The following is a 21735-nucleotide window of genomic DNA, read 5'->3' on the forward strand; positions in this document are numbered from 1 at the left end:
TTTAGCAAATCGCAGAGGCCGATATATGATGCCGATTTTTTTTTTTTTTTGGGCCTATACGTGAGGCCGATCCCCCCCCCCCCTCATCTCAAAGTTAGACCCCTTTCACACTGGGGTGTTTTTCAGGATCTTTTGGGTTAAAAATAGCACCTGTAAATTTCCTGCAAAACGGCTCCCCTGCAGTATGTGTGAAAGCCTGCGAGTCTCACTAGTTGCATCAGTAAAATTTAGAGGCCAAAAATGTCCAATCGAAGGTACACTAGTGAAGAGACTGACACGTCACGAGCAGCAACTGACAGGTAGCTCTGATGACGAAGTAGTGGTCCCTGCCAAGGTCAGGTGTACCCGACCCCGTTCTGCTGTTGAGGTGCAAGAACTGCAGGGCTCTCGTATGGAGCAGAGAGCCAGTACTAGTTGGTGAACTGGCAAGCACCAGTGGCCTAGTACATCTTGGTCGTACATCCAGCAATGCAGTAACACTTGGTGATGAGGAGAGTCCCATAATTGCAGTTCAACCTGGTGAGGTGACTAGCTCAATTTGTGTCCCACAGCCACCAAGACGACAAAGATAGGCCCATTGAGCCCATCGTGCACTTCCTGCTGCATTTGCCAATCCGAATTGGAAACCCAACAGTTGATTTTAGGTCACTTGATTTTTAATCGCCATTTTTCACAGAAGATCTCTATAGATCTATTGTAGACCAAAGCAATTTGTATGCTGGTTAATTCTTCGCTGCTAATCCCCAGTTGACCCTTGCCAGAGATTGGAGACCCATTGCAGTCTCCAAATTTAAGACCTTCCTGGGCCTAAAAATAAAAAAAATAAAAGTGGCGAGTTGGTCATATTGGGCCACTGACCCAATTCACCATATGCCCATGTTCTGCCTCCATGGGCAGGAGACGATATGAGCAGATCTTGCATCTCATGCATTTCAATGACAATGAACAGTCATCCTTGAGGTGACCCTGAATACGATTGGCTCCACAAAAATTTGGCCCCTTGTAAACCACTTCAACCAGCAGTTTGCAGCCTTGTTTACTCCCGATCAAGTTGTCGAGTCCCTGATTCAGTTTTCTGGCCGCTTGTCATTCAAACAGTATTTTCCCAGCAAGTGTGTCAGCTTTGGGGTGAAGATGTACAAGCTCTGTGACCGGGAAACGGGCTATACATATAGTTTTATGGTTTAAAGCGGGAGTCCACCGGGACTCCGCGTTTTTTTTTTTTTTAAAAAGCCAGCAGCTACAAATACTGCAGCTGCTGACTTTTAAAATAGTGACACTTACCTGTCCAGCGCGCCCGCGATGTCGGCACCCGAAGACGATCGCTAGGTCGTCTGTCGGGTCCTGCCGCCGCCATCTTGGGTATGGGAATCAGGAAATTGAGCCTTTCGGCTTCATTTCCCAGTTCCCTACTGCGCATGCGCGAGCCGCAATCCGGACGGTCCCCGCTGCCTCTGGGAACTGTGTGTTTCCCAGCAGGCAGCGGAGCACTTGCGCAAAGGGGCGGGCAGTTGCGGAAAGGGGCGTAATCTACGCCCCTTTCCGCAGACAGCTATCCCGGAAGCGGGTGCAGTTACCTGGATTATCCAGGTAACTGCACCCCCCTCCCCCCAGAAAGGTGCCAATTGTGGTGCCGGAGGGGGGGGGGGATTCCGATGAGCGGAGGTCCATTTTAGGGTGGACCGAGGGAAGATTGTTGCGTATTGTCCGAGAACTGCCCAGACTACATAGGGAGCGCTGGTAAGATTCTGTGGGACTTGGTGTCACCCTTATTCAGAAAGGGGTACCACTTGTATGTGGACATTACACAAGCAAACCACTTTTTGATCATGGAATTGGCACCTGTGGCACCGTGCGGCTTGTACAGTGCCTTGCGAAAGTATTCGGCCCCCTTGAACTTTTCAACCTTTTGCCACATTTCAGGCTTCAAACAAAGATATCAAATTTTAATTTTTTGTGAAGAATCACCAACAAGTGGGACACAATTGTGAAGTGGAACGAAATCTATTGGATATTTTAAACTTTTTTATCAAATAAAAAAACTGAAAAGTGGTGCGTGCAAAATTATTCGGCCCCTTTACTTTCAGTGCAGCAAACTCACTCCAGAAGTTCGGCGAGGATCTCTGAATGATCCAGTGTTGTCCTAAATGACTGATGGTGATAAATAGAATCCACCTGTGTGTAATCAAGTCTCTGTATAAATGCACCTGCTCTGTGATAGTCTCAGGGTTCTGTTGAAAGCGCAGAGAGCATCATGAAGACCAAGGAACACACCAGGCAGGTCCATAATACTGTTGGAGAAGTTTAAAGCCAGATTTGGATACAAAAAGATTTCCCAAGCTTTAAACTAGTGATGCACCGAAACTTCGGCCGAAAATGCCCTTTTCGGCAATTTGCCGAAAGAGAAAAACGGCCGATAATGGGGCGTGGCCTGGGTGGGGGCCCTGGTGACGCCCATCATGGGGGGTGTATAGCGCAGGACAGCCGCCTCTGCCGCTTGTTTGATCACAGCGCCGGGAACATCACAGCTTTCATTTCAATAGCTGTGTGTTCCCGGCCGCGCGCCGTCACACGCAGCCCCTCCCCCTTGTCTGGGCACTTTGATAGACAGATCATCCGTCCAATCCTGCGGATGGTCTAAGTGCCCGGACAAGGGGGAGGGGCTGCGTGTGACGGTGCGCGGCCGGGAACACACAGATATTGAAATGAAAGCTGTGATGTTCCCGGCGCTGTGATCAAACAGGCGGCGGAGGCGGCTCTCTTCCCTACACAGGCTGCAACAAGGGGGGGGGGGACACACTGGCCTGCAATGGGGGATGCCTCCTGTACCACGTCCCCAGTCTCTGGCCACCTCCTGTACCGTGTCCCCAGTCTCTGACCACCTCCTGTACCGTGTCCCCAGTCTCTGACCACCTCCTGTACCGTGTCCCCAGTCTCTGACCACCTCCTGTACCGTGTCCCCAGTCTCTGACCACCTCCTGTACCGTGTCCCCAGTCTCTGACCACCTCCTGTACCGTGTCCCCAGTCTGACCTCCTGCATAAAAATATTTTTTAAAAACAGTCATTTTCGGCATCGGTATCGGTTTCGGCCTAGTGTATTTTTCATTTTCGGTATCGGTTTCGGCACCAAAAAACCCATTCGGTGCATCCCTACTTTAAACATCCCAAGGAGCACTGTGCAAGCGATCATTTTGAAATGGGAGTATCGGACCACTGCAAATCTACCAAGACCTGGCCGTCCCTCTAAACTTTCAGCTCAGACAAGGAGAAGACTGATCAGAGATGCAGCCAAGAGGCCCATGATCACTCTGGATGAACTACAGAGAAGTACAGCTGAGATGGGAGAGTCTGTCCATAGGACAACAATCAGTCGTACACTGCACAAATCTGCCTTTAATGGAAGAGTGGCAAGAAAGCCATTTCTCAAAGATATCCATAAAAAGTCTCGTCTTAAGTTTGCCACAAGCCACCTGGGAGACACACCAAACATGTGAAAGAAGGTGCTCTGGTCAGATGAAACCAAAATCAAACTTTTTGCCCACAATGCAAAACGATATGTTTAGCGTAAAAGCAACACAGCTCATCACCCTCGACACACCATCCCCACTGTCAAACATGGTGGTGGCAGCATCATGGTTTGGGCCTGCTTTTCTTCAGCAGGGACAGGGAAGATGGTTAAAATTGAGGGGAAGATGGATGCAGCCAAATACAGGACCATTCTGGATGAAAACCTGTTGGCGTCTGCAAAAGACCTGAAACTGGGGACGGAGATTTATCTTCCAGGTGTTAGAATGGCCAAGTCAAAGTCCAGACCTGAATCCAATCGAGAATCCGTGGAAAGAGCTGAAACCTGCGGTTCAAACGCTCCCCATTCAACCTCACTGAGCTCGAGCTGTTTTGCAAGGAAGAATGGGCAAGAATTTCAGTCTCTCGATGTGCAAAACTGATAGAGACATACCCCAAGCGACTTGCAGCAAAAGGTGGCTCTACAATGTATTAACGCAAGGGGGCAAAATAATTTTGCACGCCCCACTTTTTATTAGTTAAAAAAGTTTCAAAAATCCAATAGATTTCGCTCCACTTCACAATTGTGTCCCACTTGTTGGTGATTCTTCACAAAAAATTAAAATTTTATATCTTTATGTTTGAAGCCTGAAATGTGGCAAAAGGTTGAAAAGTTCAAGGGGGCCGAATACTTTCGCAAGGCACTGTAGATTCCCATTTTAGGCTGGGGGAGAGAGCCTGCTTGACTTGTAATAATTTTCTCACTGTAAAGTGGAGGGATAAAAATGTTTTTCTTGCTGTCCTCCCTTCACGCAGACACGACGGTCCAAATTCAAATGGCGACTGGTGTAGTGGAGAAACCCCTCTGTGTCCATGAACACAACCTTAACATGGGAGGGTGGACCTCAACGACCAGTTGTTGGTGCTGTACCCAATTGCCCTAAAAAGCCAGATTCTGGTATAAAAAAAAAAAAAAGATAAATAAAAAATAAAAAGGAGGAAGGAAAAAAAAAAAAAAAAAAAAAAAAAAAAAGGAGAAGAAAGGTCTGTATATTTATTCCAATTGGCTCTTCTGAATGCTTATGTGCTATACAAAGCTTCAGGACAAACTGAATCCTTCCTTAAATTCCAGAAAGGGATCATCACAGCCCTTCTGTTTCCAGGATGGTGATGTGGCTCAACCTCCCAATCCAAATGCAGAGAGCCGGCTGCATGAGAAGCATTTTCCGGAGGTCCTCCGTGGTACCCCTACTCAAAGAAATTGTAGAGTCTGCAGAAAAATGTGGATATAGGTGCAACACCTGCTTTTATTGTCCCTCCTGTCCTGACCAACCTGGTCTTTGCATTGGTGAATGTTGTTTAGGGGGTTCAAAGTAATTTTCTAGCAAAAAATAAATAAAATATTTTTCATGTAAACAAAAGCGTCAGAAAGGGCTTTACCTTCAAGTGGGAGATGTATGACATAAGATTCTAATGTTGTCCATAAAATGCCAGGACAGTTCAAACCGCCCCCCCCATGGAAAGTAAACACCCAAAGCCATTTGCCGATAGGAATATTTAAATCACAAGTTCCAGAAAATTTAACTTTTTTTTTTTTTGCACAAAGTTGTCAATGATATATTGCTCAACCATACCATGGGCATATGGATTTATATCCCAAAATAAACACTTCTGATTCTCCTGAGTACGGGAATACCACGCGTGAGACTTTTTGGGAGCCTAGCCATGTGCAGGACCCAAAAAAAATAAATAAATAAACCACCCCCCCCCCCAAGCACCCTCACTACCCATCACAGTTACAGAGGCCCTGAAATGCCCAGATAGCAAATACCTTGGGGTTTGTGCTAAGAGGCATGGTGAGTATTTTGCAGCTCATTTGTTTTTGAAAATTAAGGAAAAAGGAAATTTTTTCTTCTTCTTCAAAATTGCAAAACTGACAAAAAGCAAGATCTTCAAAATACTCAACATGCCTATTAGCAAATATCTTGTGGTGTCTGCTTTCCAAAATTGGGTCATTTGGGGGAGTTTTGTGCTATCTGGGCATTTCATGGCCTCCGAAATTGATAGGCAGTGAGGAGTGAAATCAAAAATTTACACCCTTAGAAATCCTGAAGGCGGCGATTGGTTTTCGGGGTCCTGTACGCGGCTAGGCTCCAAAAAAGTCTCATGTGTGGTACCATTGTACTCAGGAGAAGCAGCAGAATGTATTTTGGGGTGCAATTTTACATACAACCATGGCATGTGTGAGGAAAAAAAAATAAATTTTTTTTTATTTTAGCACCTCAAGAAATGAAAATCGGCAGTCAAACTAAAAGCTACGCAAATTCCAGAACCCTAGTTTGTAGACACTATAACTTCTCCGCAAACCAATAAAATATACGCTTATTGAATTTTTGTTTTTTTTACCAAAGGCATGTGGCTGAATACATCTTGGCCTAAATTTATGACTAAAATTTTGTTTATTTGAATATAATAATATATTCTCTCCCCCCCCCCCCCCATTTATAATGGGTGGGGGCAAATTTCTTTTGGGTACAGCATTGCATGACCATGCAATAACCAGCGCAGTGCCACAATTGTAAAAAGTGCTCTGGTCATTCGGCAGCCAAATCTTCTGGGGCTGAAGTGGTTAAAAGTATAACTAAAAAGGCATCATTTCAGTTTTTTTAGATTTGGACAGAGTGGAAAGGGATTAGAATATCTGTCAGGTTTTTAAGGCTGCTTGTGCCCCAGTTAGAAAGCCTCACCCCATTGGGTCTGTTTTCCGTTGCCACCGGAAAAAGGAATATAGGGAAAACCAGTTCTGGCGATAGCCAGGGATTCTCTCTTGCTTTCCGTTTCGGCTATGAAACTCGAAGTAATGGGAAATCTCCCCTATGGGACACAGATGGAATGAGAAACCAACAGGGTTTATAATCCTCCCTTACTCTATTGAAAAAAAAAAAAAAAAAAAAAAAAAAAAAAGTTTTCTGCTGCTTGAGCAATTCACTGTACAAGCATTAACCAAAAGCTAAATATTTACTAGAATAACCTTTTGGATTCTGCTTTATACCTAGAATTTTACAGTGGACAGCTGTGAAATACACAACACACACACAGATTAGAAAATATACCTTAAGCACAATTCCAAACTGAATTGGGGTTGACCAACATATTTTGCAGTTTAGTGCAGAGCAAAGTCCCTACGTTTTAGCTCATAAACTATGGTTTTAAAGAGGAAGTAAACCCTGATGGCTTGACTTCCTCTCGGTCTCCCTGCAAAGGTAAAGCATAATGCATAGTAGCCCATTATGTGTCACTTACCCGACACAGGAGCCAGCGATGTCACCGCCATCCCCTGTAGCACGAAGCGTCCTTCTTCCGGGTATCGCTGCTCCGGCCACTCACAGCGCCGGAGCAGCGATGACTTCACTCTCACGCATGGGAGCCGCCACTAACTGCACCGTAGACAGCGGTGCCTGTCGGCAAGCCTCAATCTAGGTTTACCAGTAGGTCAAAAGTGGTTTGTAAGGGTTTACAACCACTTTAAATTATGATATGGTGGAGAGTTTATTTTTTTTTTTAAGCAAAAATTGATTAGAATGCAAGTATTTTTCATTTAGGACCCATTCACTTTATTAACACACGCATTGAGCATGGGCACATACAGGGGGATGGACAAATATATGGAAACACTACATGATCTGCAGGTGAAGTGACAACATGCGTCCCCTTGAAACCGCGAGCGATGTAACATTTTGCTTCCACTGTGTGATGAGACACCCAACAGGTAGGAAGCTTAACTTTCATCATTTGTTGCATAGTCATGCAAGAGCTTTCTGAGTTTCAAAGAGGACAAATGGTTGAAGCCCGCTTAGCTGGTGCTTCTGACTAAAGTTGGTAATTTGTGGTGTCGTGAGGAATATGAAAGGACAAGACAGTTGCAGTTTCCGGGGAAACGTTGTCTATTAAGCATAAGCGCAGGAGACAAAAAATAAATAAAAACACGACATTGTGCAGAATTGTGGCTCAGAATAAGAAAAAACAGCAAACGTGACTGCAGAGCACAATCTCTTCCAAAGCCCGTGTCCACAAACTGTGGAGGGAACTCCATAAGCAAAAAACATGCATGCACGAGAGGAGAGGAGAGGTGCAACACTCAAATAGTGGCCTATTGATCAATGAAATACTGTAGTAAGGTCCAATGAATTGAGCTTCGTTGTTCCCAACCACTGAACAAGTGCACATGTGATGAACACCTTCCTTCCCAAGCATACAACCAGGACTGTCTTGTGCCAATGGTAAAGCATAGTGGTGGCGCAATTCTGGTTTGGGCAGCCATATCTTGGTATTCTGCGGGTCCCATAACCACCGTGAAAGATAGAGTACTGCCAGCAACTATATACAGATTTTTTCATGACCACGTGCACTTCATGGCGCTGTCTTTGGGACGAAGACGACCTCAGACTGGTTTTGTGCCTATATCAAAAAAGTGTATAAAGGCATCACATTCATACAGAAAAGCACTAGATGGGCTTCCAAGCTACTGATTGAGCACAGCTAGGAGGGAGGTTGACAAACTGACTCCAGCTGTGGTAAAATCTACAAATACCATCATGCCTCAATGGGTCATACCTGTGGCAGTCAGTCTTGCAATGATTCATGAAACTCGTAGTTCCTCAACAGCTGGGGAGCCAAAGACTACCTACCCCAACAGTGTAAATGACTATTCTCTCAGGAGGTGGAATGGATTAAAGCCAGCTCACAAAAGGCAGTCTTGGCTTATTGCAGAGATCCTCAAACTACGGCCCACCAGCTGTTGTGAAACTACACATCCCATGAGGCATCGTAAAACTGACATTCACAGACATGACTAGGCATGATGGGAATTGTAGTTCCTGAACAACTGGAGGGCCATAGTTTGAAGACCCATGGCTTATTGCATTGCTACAAACCAACAAAGAATTTTACACAACACATAAAGCTTGCCTTATCTAAACCTTGTCTACAGACTTTTACAGAGATAAGTGTTTAGTAAGGTATGCGCTAAGAGAATTTTACAACAGTGCAAGCAAACTCAATTTATGCAACTTTTATAACTGCCAATTTAACAACCCCTCGGTGTGTACACTTGCCCGGAGGACAATAGCATAGAAAATATTTCCCAATTTTGCTCATTTTAACAAAATACATTCTATTTTGCTTAACACCTTCTTGCCAGCCGGGCACGTGCTTTACCATCCTGACTGGACATCATTTGATGTCCTGCCCACCGGTGCACCTTGGAAGCAGCGTATTACTGATCAAGGTAAAGAGCCAATGATGTAGGGCACACATTGGACACAGCTAATTACATGTAGACAGATGGCGGTTATCGGCATTTCCTTTCCTCCATGTTGTCAGTATTTGATGAAAAATAGGATTTTTGCACTCACCGTAAAATCATTTTCTCTTAAGTACATTGCCGGACACAGCATCTTTAATCTAGACCTTAGGGTTATATTGGCACCTTCAGGAGAGGACGAGGCAAAACAGAAAACCTGCACAGTACCACCCAGGGGGGTGGTCCTACTGGCTGTAACCCCTCACTCCGCTTGCAGCAGCTCAGTTTGTCAAAAAATCAGTACAAACATAAATAGGAGGGGTGGGTGCTGTGTCCAACAATGAACTTCAGAGAAAGGATTTTTGTACTCTCCGTAAAATCCTATTTTCTCTTTCATTCATTGACGGACACAGCACCTTTAAAACTTGACCTCAGGAACGTCCCCAAGAAGTGTTAAAAAAAAAAAAAAAAAATAAAACCCACACACGAGGGGTGGGAACAAGAAAATAAACTCCACCCATAAACAAAAAGAAACCCCTCAACAGAGGCGTTACAACCTTAAACGGCCTCCTGCAAAACCTTGTGGCCGAAGCATGCATTCGAAGATGAACTCACATCAACCTTATAAAACGTAGTGAAAGTGTGAACGGACAACCAAGTCGTCGCCTTACACACCTGCGAAGCGGACGCTTGATGTCAGAAAGTCCAGTGAGGCACCAATTGCCCTGGTCGAAAGCTGTGGCAGGAGCCCTCTGTCCCTTAGCACCTGGCTTTCAACAGCCATGCCATTAAAACCAGCGACGGTAAAGTAAGGCGTTGTTGGGAGGCATAAAACAGCCAATAATGCCCCCATGGAGCCACCAACACATGTGACGCATCCGCCCAGGGGTCTCTCGACTTGGCCACAAACCTCTGTACCTTCTGATTGAGCAGAGGCGCAGTGTGCCCCACCTGATGTGAGCCGAAATACATCCGGATACAGCGACCATTCGCCTTGGTCAAGCATCTGATGACTTAAGTAGTCCGCCTGACAGTTTTCTACACCCAGAATGTATACTGCCGACAGAGCTGGCACGCACCGCTCTGCCCACCGCAGGATGTGAGCGACCTCCAGTGCTGCAGCCGAGCTCCTTGTTTCTCCTTGATGGTTAACATATGCCACCGCCGTGGCGTTATCCGACTGGATCCTGACCGGATGCCCCTGCAGCCTGTGACCCTGTGGAGAGGCACCACCTGATCACCCAAAGCCTAAGGCAAGCCACAACAAAATCCCACCCTCCTAGCTGCTACAGACTGAAGGCCCCCCCCCGCAGGACTCAACACTCTGACCCAGGTACTGCGCTGTGCTGCTGCCGTCTGCTGTCCCCTGTGCCAGCCACGAGGTGTTCTGTGTCAGTTTCACGCTGTTCCAGACTGAAACAGCCACCCAGCACCAGAGACGACAACAAAACTGGGGCTACCAGAAAATGGGCGCATCCGTAAAACACGATTGAAAGCGCCGGGAAAACGGGCATCGGACTTCAAGAAAATGCGATTAAGAAAACTGGCCGTGGCCCCTGGAAAATGGCTGCGGTGGCCAGGCCCCACATGGCAAACACACAGACATGCAAAAAACGTTGAGAAAATGAGTGGACCACCAACCATCCAGCGTAGCCCCCTGCCATGACTCAGAGACCCCCCAAAGGACCCCTGGCCAGGTACATGCACCGCACCCCCTATGCCCAGTCACACAGCGGCCCATAGCATGGGGAGTTAGGAAAAGGACAGGGAGAAGAAAGGGCGAGTGAGACCCCCTAGTCGACCTCCCAGGGAATGCCTAGCTGCTCCGTCCTGCCGAGAAAGGTGAAACCATACTTACCCCTCCTGCAGGGACTGCTGGATGCATTCCACGGACAGACCCATCACCCGATCAGTACGGGGTGGTTGTTAGCCATAGCACACTGACTCGGACAGCAGTAGCCTGTTCATATGTGTGCCCTGGAGCATATAGCTCACCGTCCGCCCCTGGACCAGACGGGGCATGTTGTGGCCAACTTGGCTTATCGATGGCCAGGCTGGGGAGACTACCAGGATCTATATTATCCAGCCTGTCACCGAGCCAGGCTGTTGATTTTTGATTCCTGTGATCTACAAGCAGAAAGAAAAAAAAAAAAAGGAGGAAGAATGAAAAAAATTGGTCCCCACAGGCAGCCAGGTCCTTCACTAGGCAGAAAGAAACAGCTGCTGGAAACAGAGCGAGGGGTTATAGCCAGTAGGACTGCCCCCTGGGCAGTACTGTGCAGTTTTGCCATTTTTACATGTTCTACCTAGTCCTCTCCTGAAGGTGGCAATATAACGCCAAGGTCAAGATTAAAGGCGCTGTGCCCATCAATGAACAAAAAGAGAAAAGCCAATTACTGGCTTTCCCATTACAGGGGACATTTACACTGATAATCAGAGCACTGATCAGTGTGGCACCATCACGCATTAGTGAAGAAAAGGGACTTTGTTTTCGTTATAAACTTTTGCAAATAAGGAAAAAAAAAAAAAAAAAAGGTTGTTTTTTTTTCCTGGAAATTGTCAGGGTGTTTTTTTTTTTGGTGAATTAAATACCACCAAGAAAATTTGGGTACCGTTTTGCATGACTGCATAATTGTCTTTAAAAAAGGCTGTACAATTTCCACTAGCCAAGTCGCAGTTGTGACCGAAAAAATCTCTGGCAGTAGTTGCACATCTTCGCAACTGTGCATCTCCTTGTCCCCAGCAATCTAAACATTGCTTGCCCCTGCATCCTTTGTGTCAGTCCACACTCCAACCCCCAGATGTGCAGCAAAATCACGCACACTGAGCGTTGTGGGGGAGGCAAGTTTTAAAACGACAGCTTGCAGCCGACAGCCTGATTGTTGGCTGCTGTCTGCGCACTGAGCCATGGGTCTTACCAGGGCAAGGTCAAGCTCAGTGACTGAATTTAGAGATAAGTCAAGCCAGCAAGACTGATAGACGCATATTTCAGAGACAAGCAAACTTTGGGGAGGGAGAGAAAGTGGGAAGAATACTGTCTTTGCTGATTAAAGTAAATACTGCTCCCTCAGCGATACTATCAGTTAGGACTCCAGAGGGAGAGATCACCTCGGAACCGTCCACCATTAATAGCATATTCCGTCTCTACTATAGCTTACTATATAAATCTCAAGGGGGGGGTGAAGGGGGAGCAATGGCAGCTTTTCTTGGGAACTTAAGTATACCAACTTTTACAGTAGAAGATTTAGTGGCACTTGAGGCCCCAATTACTATTGAGGAACTTCGAAAAGCGGTGGCAAAGGTGCCTAATCTGAAAGCACCGGGACCGGATGGATTGCCAATTGAGGTCTATAAAAGATATGGGGAGGTTCTATTGCCACAACTGTTGGAGACATTGAGGCAGGCCCTGGAGATTGGGGCCTTGCCTTCCTCAATGTTGGAAGCCAACATAGTGGTTATCCCCAAGGGAGGGTAAAGACCCTATGGACCCTGCCTCGTACCGTCCGATTTCACTCTTGGGTTCGGATGTAAAGATATTATCAAAAATTCTTGCAACTCGCTTGAAAAGAAGTATCCACAAGCTTATCCACCCTGACCAGTCGGGATTTATCCCAAATAGGTCTACCAGTATTAATATTCGTAGACCATTTGAATATTCAAATTCCGGTGGACAATGGAGGCTCCAGGGCAATATTGGCCCTGGATGCAGCCAAAGCATTCGATAGTCTCGAGTGGGAATACTTGTTTAAGGCTCTTGATAGATTTGGGTTTGGACCAAATTTTATCAAATGGATAAAACTGCTGTATACAAACCCAAGAGTGAAAATTAAAATTAACAACGAGTTTTCAGAGTCGTTCCTGTTGGAACGAGGTATGAGGCAGGGTTGTCCCCTCTCCCCCCTACTGTTTGTCTTGGCGGTGGAACCATTGGCCATTGCCATTAGGGCTAACCCTGATATACAGGGATTTAAGAGAGGACAGGTGGAGGAGAAAATTGCATTGTTCGCCAACGATGTTTTGCTTTTTCTAGGGGATGTTCAAACCTCATTGAAAGCGGCGATGAGAATGATTAGAGAATTTGGACATATGTCCGGATTAACTATTAACTGGGACAAATTCGCACTACTCCCGTTGGATATGGAGCTTACTTATGTTCCACAGGATATTGCGAATTTGAAGATGGTGGAAAAGTTTAAGTACTTGGGGGTGTGGATTACAAGGGATGTAAATTCCTACCTGGAAGATAACTTAATCCCACTCCTAGCAAAGCTAAGACAAAAGGCGGACATTTGGAGCCATCTCCCCCTTTCGATGGCGGGACGCTGCAACTTGGTCAAGATGGTATGGCTTCCTCAAATTCTGTACTTTCTCCACAATGCACCGATATGGATTGGTGTGAGGTGGTTCAAGAAAATAGAATCCTTATATGGAGAGAGGGGCCGTCTAGGATCAGCCTACGGATGTTGCAGCTGCCCCCGGAAGAGGGGGGGGGTTGGCGATTCCACATCCTAGACTTTTTTTTAGCGGCTCAGCTACAGCACTTAGCAGGAGCAACAGTAATAAATGAAGCTAGACCTTGCCATAGATTATTGATGTTAGGATGCCCACATAATACGCTTATGGAAGCGCTTGAGGCAAACTCGTTTGATGTGCATTGCCCAACGATTATCCAGATTGCCAAACTTTGGCAAACAGTCAAAGCGTTATTGGGGTATCAGAAGGTATCCGTATTAGCTCCTCTATGGGATAATAGAAACTTAACTGAGTTACTTAAAGTAGAAAGATGCAGGGAGTGGGTAAACCAAGGGATAGATCAATTAGCACAGATGTTTCAGGGTTCAGATATTAAATCATTTGCGGACCTCAAGTCAGAGTTTGGGTTGTCGAACCGTTCGTTCTATAAATATCTCCAGGTCAGACATGCAATCCAGGCACAATTTAGATCTCAAAGTGTGCGGTTGATTCAGATTCCGGTGCTTTCACAAATGATGTCCCTGGATACGCTTAAAGGACTGATTTCACTCTTATATGCCAGAATTGGGGAGAAAATTTTAGATCGTAACGGTATGATTGAAAATAAGAAGAGATGGGAGAGGGACGTGGGTCCACTGTCCATACTCGATTGGGATAGGATAGTGGAACAGGGAAGTAAGGTTTCTATCTCTCCTTCACAGAAAGCCTCCCATCTCTTCTTTTTTCATCGAGTATATCAGACTCCCAGGAAAATGTTTAAACTGGGCTGGAGAGATAATGATCAGTGTCCCAGATGCGGCCAAGTCGGAGATTTTATTCATATGTTTTGGAGGTGTCCGAAGTTGTTTAGGTATTGGACACAGGTTGTAGACCATGCAAATGGAATTTTCAGCTTAACACTGGAGGCAACTGCGAGGACTTGCTTATTGGCTATACTGGAGGGACATACAATCCCAAAAAATACGTTTACACCAGTTATTAGATGCCTCTTTCAGGCAAGAAAATTAATTGCTCAAAATTGGCAGTCACACTCCAGCCCGCTAGCTGAAACTTGGCTAGGTAATATAATAAAAATAATTAATAATGAAAGGTTTTTTTTCATTAAACAGGGTAACATTAAGAAATTCGAAAGGATATGGGGTTCCGGGCTGGTGAAACTGGGGATTCCCCCCATAGGTAGATGAGACATAATGAATGCTCTCACAGGCTACAGATTTCTCCTAGTCTTTGGCAGGTATATTTACTGTGCTTCCTTTGGTGGTGGGGGGGGGGGGATTGGGAGGGGGGAAGCGGGTAGAAAATAGAGCATATGCCTGCAGGAGTAGAGTTACGAGAATAAGTATTGAGTCTAGCTTAATAAGATTAACGGGTGGCGGGGCTGGATATCTTGTTTGTCCATCCGGTCTTGATTGGATTTTAACTTTGTTTAGAATAAAACTTGAGCAAGGAAATATGCCACGATGATGCGGAATTTGGAGGAGATATAAATTAGCTGTACGGTGAATGTAGTCTCCTATATAAACTCACTGAGGTGGCCAAAAAAAAAAAAAGAGATAAGTCAAGCCAGGGTGCTGGGGAAGTCCAAAAGTGGTGAGATGTAAATATCCCCATCAGAGCCAACAGAGGGCGATTTACTAAAACTGGAGCACTCAGAATCTGGTGCAGCTGTGCATGGTAGCCAATCTGCTCCTAACTGCAGCAGGTTCAATGAAGCTTTGACAATAAAACCTGGAAGCCGATTGGCTTCTCTGCACAACTGCACCAGATGTTGTACTCTCCAGCTTTAGTAAAGCAACACCAGTGCACAAATGTGTGATAAATTACTAGTCTTGATGGTTTACCAGATATAAGATCTATGCAGAGTTGCACCAGATTTTTCACCATGTAGTTACAGTAAATCAGTGTGTACAGCGGACACTCTTCCTCCCTTCTCTCTCCTTCCACCGCCTCTTAATTGTTGTGGGTATCGTTCATATTGACATATTTATACTGCTCAACTATCAAAGGTTTTAGTTTCTAATGTGAATTTGTAGTGACAGTGAAAAGGTTTTACTTTTTACTGTTGCTTTAGACCACCTTCACACTGAAGCAGGTTTTCAGGTGTTTTAGCGCTAGAACTAGCGCCTCAAAACTGCCTCCCATTAATTGCAATGAGCGCTTTCATACCCGGCTGGTGCGCTTGCGGGACATTAGAAAAAGTCCTGCAAGCAGCCGCTATGGGGCGGTTTAGGTGCGCTCTCAAAACACCCCTGCCCACTGCAAAAAATGGGCAACGCTTCCAAAGTGCCGCAACATAGAAGTTTAACCCCTAAACAGTGGTTAAGCACCTATAAAACAAGTGGCGCTTTGCCGCTAATGCATGAGCAGCCCCAGTGTGAAAGGGGTCTAACTGAGCATCTTTCAGCTACCTATAGTCATGTACAGTTTGCGTAGCGCTGGTGCCCATTTCTTTGTACGATTACCCAGGCCTGACAACCTGTGAAAAGTATTTAAATATTCTGAACAAGCAGTAAAAAAAAACACTTTAAAAACAAGACTCGGTATCTAGAATAATTGTGGAGACTCTCCGCCCCCCCCCAAAACAGTTCCTGAGATCTCAGATATTTTTTGAGAGAACAGAATATTGTCAGCCTGCCATCCCTGATATATAAACACACACACACACACACACACACACACACACACCTTTCAGATTATAAGAAACCCACAGCAAACCCCTGCTGTGGTCCTTCACGATCCTTGAGAAAGAATAACTTCACATGCAAGTGGTTCTAAAGACTGAATTTTTTTTAGCCTCCTATGCAAGGAATCCAGAAATGTGCATGAGAGCATTGGCTCTCTAGGAGAGTCCCTAGAGAGTAAATCCTCTCATGCACATTGCTGGAGAGAAGGGACTCTCTCCATTCTCATTGGCAGACACATTGGTTTAAAGAGGACTCAGGTAAGTATCTGAGAGGTTTAAGAAACAGCTAGTGAAATATTTTTTTTTTTTTACCTTAAAGTGATTGTAAAAAGGCACCTGTGTGCAGCAACCCCCGCTCCCCTCATATTACTTACCCGAGCACCCTCCCGATCCAGAGATGTCCACGGGAGCCTTGCCTCTCCTGATTGGCTTTTGGTAGCAACCATTGGCTCCCCACGCTGTCAATCGCAACCAATGAGAATCAGCAGACTGGGTGGAGTCATGGCTGTGTGCGTGTGTGTAAATGGACACAGCCACGGGTCGGGAGCGCACCTAGCCTGCTGTGGGGCACACGACAGGAGTGCCGGTGGGGGACCCAAGGAGGAGGATTTGGCCTGCACAGAGTAGGCAAGTAGAACATGCTTGATTTAAAAATAAGTACAAAAAAAAAAAAAAAAAAAAAAAAAAAGGGGGAGAATGGCTTTAATATTGCTTTAATGCAGATAATGAGCATTTAAACCTTAGAATAACTTTCGTAAGTATTGGTTTATGAAATTTGTTACATTGTATGCTTTTTGGATTGCTGGACTTTCCAGTTAATGCAGATGTACAGTATATCTCCATCTAGGGAGAAAATTGAAAAATGCTGATTGTGTAACATCTTTTATAAAATATGGTTTTCTAATTGTACATAGTTTGCAGACACGTTGAGGCTGGTCTGTGTAATCCTGTGATATTAGTTGCCTTTATTTTTGATTTTTATTCCTCAAGAATATAATTTCCCAGTATTTGTTATACTGCTATTTGTTTAATTAGCATGACTGCTATATATAGCCCCTTGTATAAGCAAGATAGGCTTGAGAAAGGGGTCCCTACCCTGAAGCATGTCAGCACTATAATGAACATGAAGCAGCAACACCTCTCTCGAGGTGCGTCTAGATAATGGAGGATGCTGCTTATTCTAACCCACTGAGTCCATCTAAACTGCTATACTCCTTGACCCTAGATGCGCTGCTCCAATGGTCGCTTTTGTACAGTTTATACAATACAGTGTTTATTACAATTTATACATTATTAAATACATCTTTTAATGCCCTAGGTCTGTGTGTCCTAGTTTTTCTCTTGCTGTATGTGCACAGCTGACAGCTTTCTATGTCTATGACCCTCTTCCTTTATGTCCTACCAAACTGGTTAAAACAGGCATGAACTGACAGTGTGTACATTGTTTAGGTAGTCACATTTGTAAAACATGTTGATATGAGATCAAAGTGAATATACTGACCTTCATCACCGACACGGGCACTGAGGCCTGTACACTGAATTGGCTGCTTCTTTACGTGGCTAGAGCCATCAGGTACTGTGCACAGGCAGCCGACGCAAGTCTATGGGGATACAGTGGCTATACATAAACAGCCCCTTGTCCTAATTTAACAGGTGTGCAGGTGAGCCTGGATGCACACCCTCTGCCAGACAGTGTACATGAGCATCCAGACCCTCAATAAAAACCTCCCTTGGACCAACAGCTGCTGTGTACAGCAACCATACCCCTCAATTACAAGACGTAGCAGTCTGTCTATGTGCTATAGGATAGTATGTGCTTTAAGCAAGTACTGGCACAAGCCTGAATCTAATTGGTGTCTATACGCTGTAAATCTAGGTGCCAGGGAAGTTTTTACAGTGGTTGCAGATGTTCATGCACACTGTACAGCCCCCTTGTGGCTGTGTGCATTTTTTTTTTTTTTTTTTTTTTTTTGGAAGAAAAAAAAAAAAGTAAGAAAGTTGGGTTTCACATACATACACATCTATATATATATATATATATATATATATATATATATATATATATATATTTATTACAGAATAATCACATTGGTCTACAAAAAGTGTCACATTTATTTTAAAAAAACACATACACAACAGCAACAGAGAGGAGTGTGCACTTTGTACAGAAAACAGTAACTACTATGCAAGAATGTGCCTCAGGTCCTACAGTAAAAGGTACAAGGAGTCATGCCTCATGCTGGCTGCAACCCTCCCATTTGCTAAGAGAGAACTCCTCCACTTCTATGGCTTTGCTCTATCACTGTGCCCTGCCTGGTTAATGCGATTTCATTCAGTGAGGAAGCAGTACAGTAAGAGCAGATGGGTGTTCCCAATGTGCTGCCAGTGATGGGATCACTACTGTGACATTGGTTCCCTTTCCTCACCCCACTTCCTGGGCACGAGCCACTTTCACCTCTTTGCAATGCCTGGATCCACACACAATATTAAAGTAGAACTTCAGCCAAAAGGCAGGACGTTATGCTTGTTTGCCTTCTCCCCCCCCCCCCCCCCCATACCATTTTGTTATTTTGGGGAGTGGGTACCTGGATATATGACAGGTTCCCACTTCTGCCCAGATCGCCGCAATTTGAGCAGAAGTGCCACCCCCCCCCCCTTTTTTCACCCGCAGCCTTCTGGGAAACCTCACCTCCCAGCAGACTGCAGGACCAGTCACAAACCGCAGTGTGGCACGTGCATGCTTTAGTGAAGATGTCAGCGCTAGGGATAAGAAATTCAGTGACGAACAGGCTCAGGTGAGGCCAGCATTGGATCCCTCGACAGGTAAAGACTTTTCATTCTTTAGGGGGAGATGGAAGCTCCTCTTTAAAGAGGAGCTTCAGTCATTTTTGTGTTTATTAAAAAAAAAAGTCAGACGCTAAATAAACAAAAAAATAAAAAACACCCCATAGCTGCTGGCTTTATTAAACAGGCACTGACCTGTCCCAGGATCCAGCGATGTGCTCACTCGAGCTGTACCTTCTCTTGACGAAAAATACAGCTTTAGACGCAATCGTATGATCGGATTGTTAGTACAGAGCCGATCACAATACATCCGATGTTATTTGACCAGACAAACACAAAAATTTTCCTTGCACGTTACAGGATGGTATGATTTTCGTTTAGTCAGTACAGTTGTCCAAACACACAATACAAATACATGACATCACTTGCTTTTTTCTGTTGAACAAGACTTTGTGACTTTAGTAACCTATTCAACTCCTTCTTGCAACTATTAAGCGAAAAAGTCATAGGATATTCGGATCAGGTGTACGGGGCATTAGACTTTATATAAAATATAATAATATTAATACAAGCAGGACCTTTATTGCAGCGGAGACGTGCAGTGAATTATAATTAACTTACCTGCTTGCCCATAGTCCTCCTCTTCATCATTTACACCGAGCTGCCATGTCTTATGTAATCTTGCATTAACCAATCAAGAAAGCCAAAAGACTGGCACCTGGAAGATGCCATACAGAGCTGGCAGGCATTGCAGACTTAAGCTACCCAGGTGAGCGGACTTGTAGTGATGCAATGCCATATGGAGGTGACCCCGGCAGTCTATAGCAATATACACGTAGTCACAGTACTGAGCGGACACACGTGTATCTCCCTGCGCTGACGTACTGCTAAGCGCTCAGCCTATACATACAGCGCCAGAGGAATGTCGTTATATAACCGCCACTCTCCGCCCTGGGCGCTCAATCCCCAGGAGAACTTACCTCTCTGATACCGCCCGTCCTCGCCGAGCTCCCCGGCTTTACTCGGCTCCTCCAATTATACGAGTCGTGACGTCAGTGGGCGGGCTCTTCCACCCGCCCCGCTGTGTATCCAGTCTGCGGAGGAGATCTAATTGGTGTGAGGGGGCCCCGAGCCAAACAGGGGGAGGGGCACAAGTTTTCTCTCAGTAGCTATTCTTGTGAACGTTGTGAGAGGGATGGATTGGAACACAGGGGACCTCCTTTTCATTCCTCCTCATTTGTTTGAAATTTATGGGAAAAAAAACAACAGTGTAAAGCAGAACTAAAGGCAAGCCCACATTTTTTGTGTATTTTGAATGGAGTAGAGAGGAACTAGAACTCTGGCCAGGTTTGTATTGCTGACGCCGCGTGCGCCCCCCCCCCAATAAGCCCAGGCAGTGTCAGGACCAGTGGGGGCAAACAACCACCCACCCCCCGCTGTTTGCACTTTCCCCAGCTGTGGCAGGTAGCTAGGGTTGCCACCTGTCCTGGATTCACCCGGACAGTTCGGGTTTTGAATCATGTGTCCAGGTTTCAGTCCACTTGAAACCTGGACACAATATTAAGGCAGTAATGCAGCGCAGAACAGTGAGGGTGAGGGGGCACTATGCAAGCCACATTACTATTCTCCTTGGAGCGCCCAAAGGTGTCCTAGGTCTTTTGCAATCCTTTACAAAATCCCCAAAAACATTTTTATGCTGTGCGCCACTAAAGTGTTCGGGTTTGGCTTGAAGAAAAAGTGGCAACCCTACAGGTAGCGTGGTGTATCTCTGTGTCCTCTCCTCCATGGCAGCTTCCAGCTCCTCCCCTTCTCCTAGGCATCCAATAGGAGCACCTGTCCTTTCAGCCAATTGGTTGTCAAAACCCGCTTCCTGATTGGCCGGCGATAAGTGTTACAACAGCGAATATTCAGTCGCTGTTGTAACACACCCATGTGGGATCAGAGCAGACTCTCTGTGACCCAAGCCCACCGATATTGAAGCCTATTAGAGCCTCGAGTTCTAAGCGGTGCTTAAAAGGAACTGCCCCTCCACCTTGGAATCCATGTTTGCTGAAGGGGCCGGACACATGAATTGGGGGGGCCTTCTGCACATTGTTTACCCCCCAAACATAAATCCCCTAACTACAAATCTGCTGAAATCCCCCCCCCAAGCACAAATGTTTGCCCCCATCCAACACAAATGCAACCCCCCCCCCCAAAAAAAGTCACCCCCTCCTACCACAAATCCTCTACTTCTCAATTGTCCCCTCCGAGTACACATCCTCCCCCCTTCCCCATATGACCTCTTCTAGCACAAATCCTCTTCCCCATCCCCTCTTCCAACACAAATTCCCCTAAATCACCACTGCTGGCAATTCTTACCCCCTCCCACCCTCCAAATTACCCCTCCCAATACAAATCCCCTCCCCCTCAATCTCCTTGCAGTGCCCACTCCCCACCTCACATAAAACCACTGTCCAGGGCAGCTGCACCTCCCGCCCACCCCTTGTCCCGGCCCGAGCCCAGGTACACAAATAAGCAAGCGCGTTTTCCATGTGTACATCGCAGGGCAGCTTATTCATTTCAACGAGCCACCCTACCCATAGGGAAAGATGTCCTACTCTACACCATTTTGTTTTAAAATTTCACTACATCTAATCACATTAAGAATAAATGGCCCCCTGCTGAAAATGTGGAGAACTGGTTCTGGCCAGCTCAGTAGAACATTTAGAAAGAAGATCTAGATGCTTTTCTAAATTAACAAACTATAACATATACTAACATTTTTAGGCAGGGCCAGATTAAGAACATCATGGGCCTGGTGCAGAGGATTTTGGTGGGCCTTTTATAAACAATACATAAATAAAAATTTAGGGCTGCGGAAATGAACGATTAATTGTTCGATTAATCGTTAATTTATTTGATCGATCCAAATTATTATGATCGAGGACGATCCGTGGAGTGAGCTCCGCGGTCTCGCTCATAGGAAAGGCTGCGGCTTCGGCCTAG

At 45.5% G+C, this 21735-nt stretch overlaps 1 protein-coding gene across 2 annotated transcripts in view; it reads right to left on the minus strand.

Annotated features, from left to right (window-relative positions):
* Window positions 1-19828, minus strand: part of SUOX (sulfite oxidase) — a 48883-nt gene extending 29055 nt beyond the window's left edge. Inside the window, exon 1 of one of the 2 annotated variants that reach the window (XM_077483420.1) lies at window positions 19728-19828. The gene's annotated coding sequence lies outside the window, so the exon portion shown is untranslated. Of the gene's footprint in view, window positions 1-19368; window positions 19679-19727 lie in introns of those variants that run through there. The other variant, XM_077483421.1, reaches the window with a different exon arrangement.
* Window positions 19829-21735: the final 1907 nt, after the last annotated feature.

Source organism: Lithobates pipiens, unplaced genomic scaffold (assembly GCF_037356315.1).
Source record: "Lithobates pipiens isolate NorthernLeopardFrog02 unplaced genomic scaffold, aLitPip1_a1.2 Scaffold_16, whole genome shotgun sequence".
Classification (NCBI taxonomy): Eukaryota; Metazoa; Chordata; class Amphibia; order Anura; family Ranidae; genus Lithobates; species Lithobates pipiens.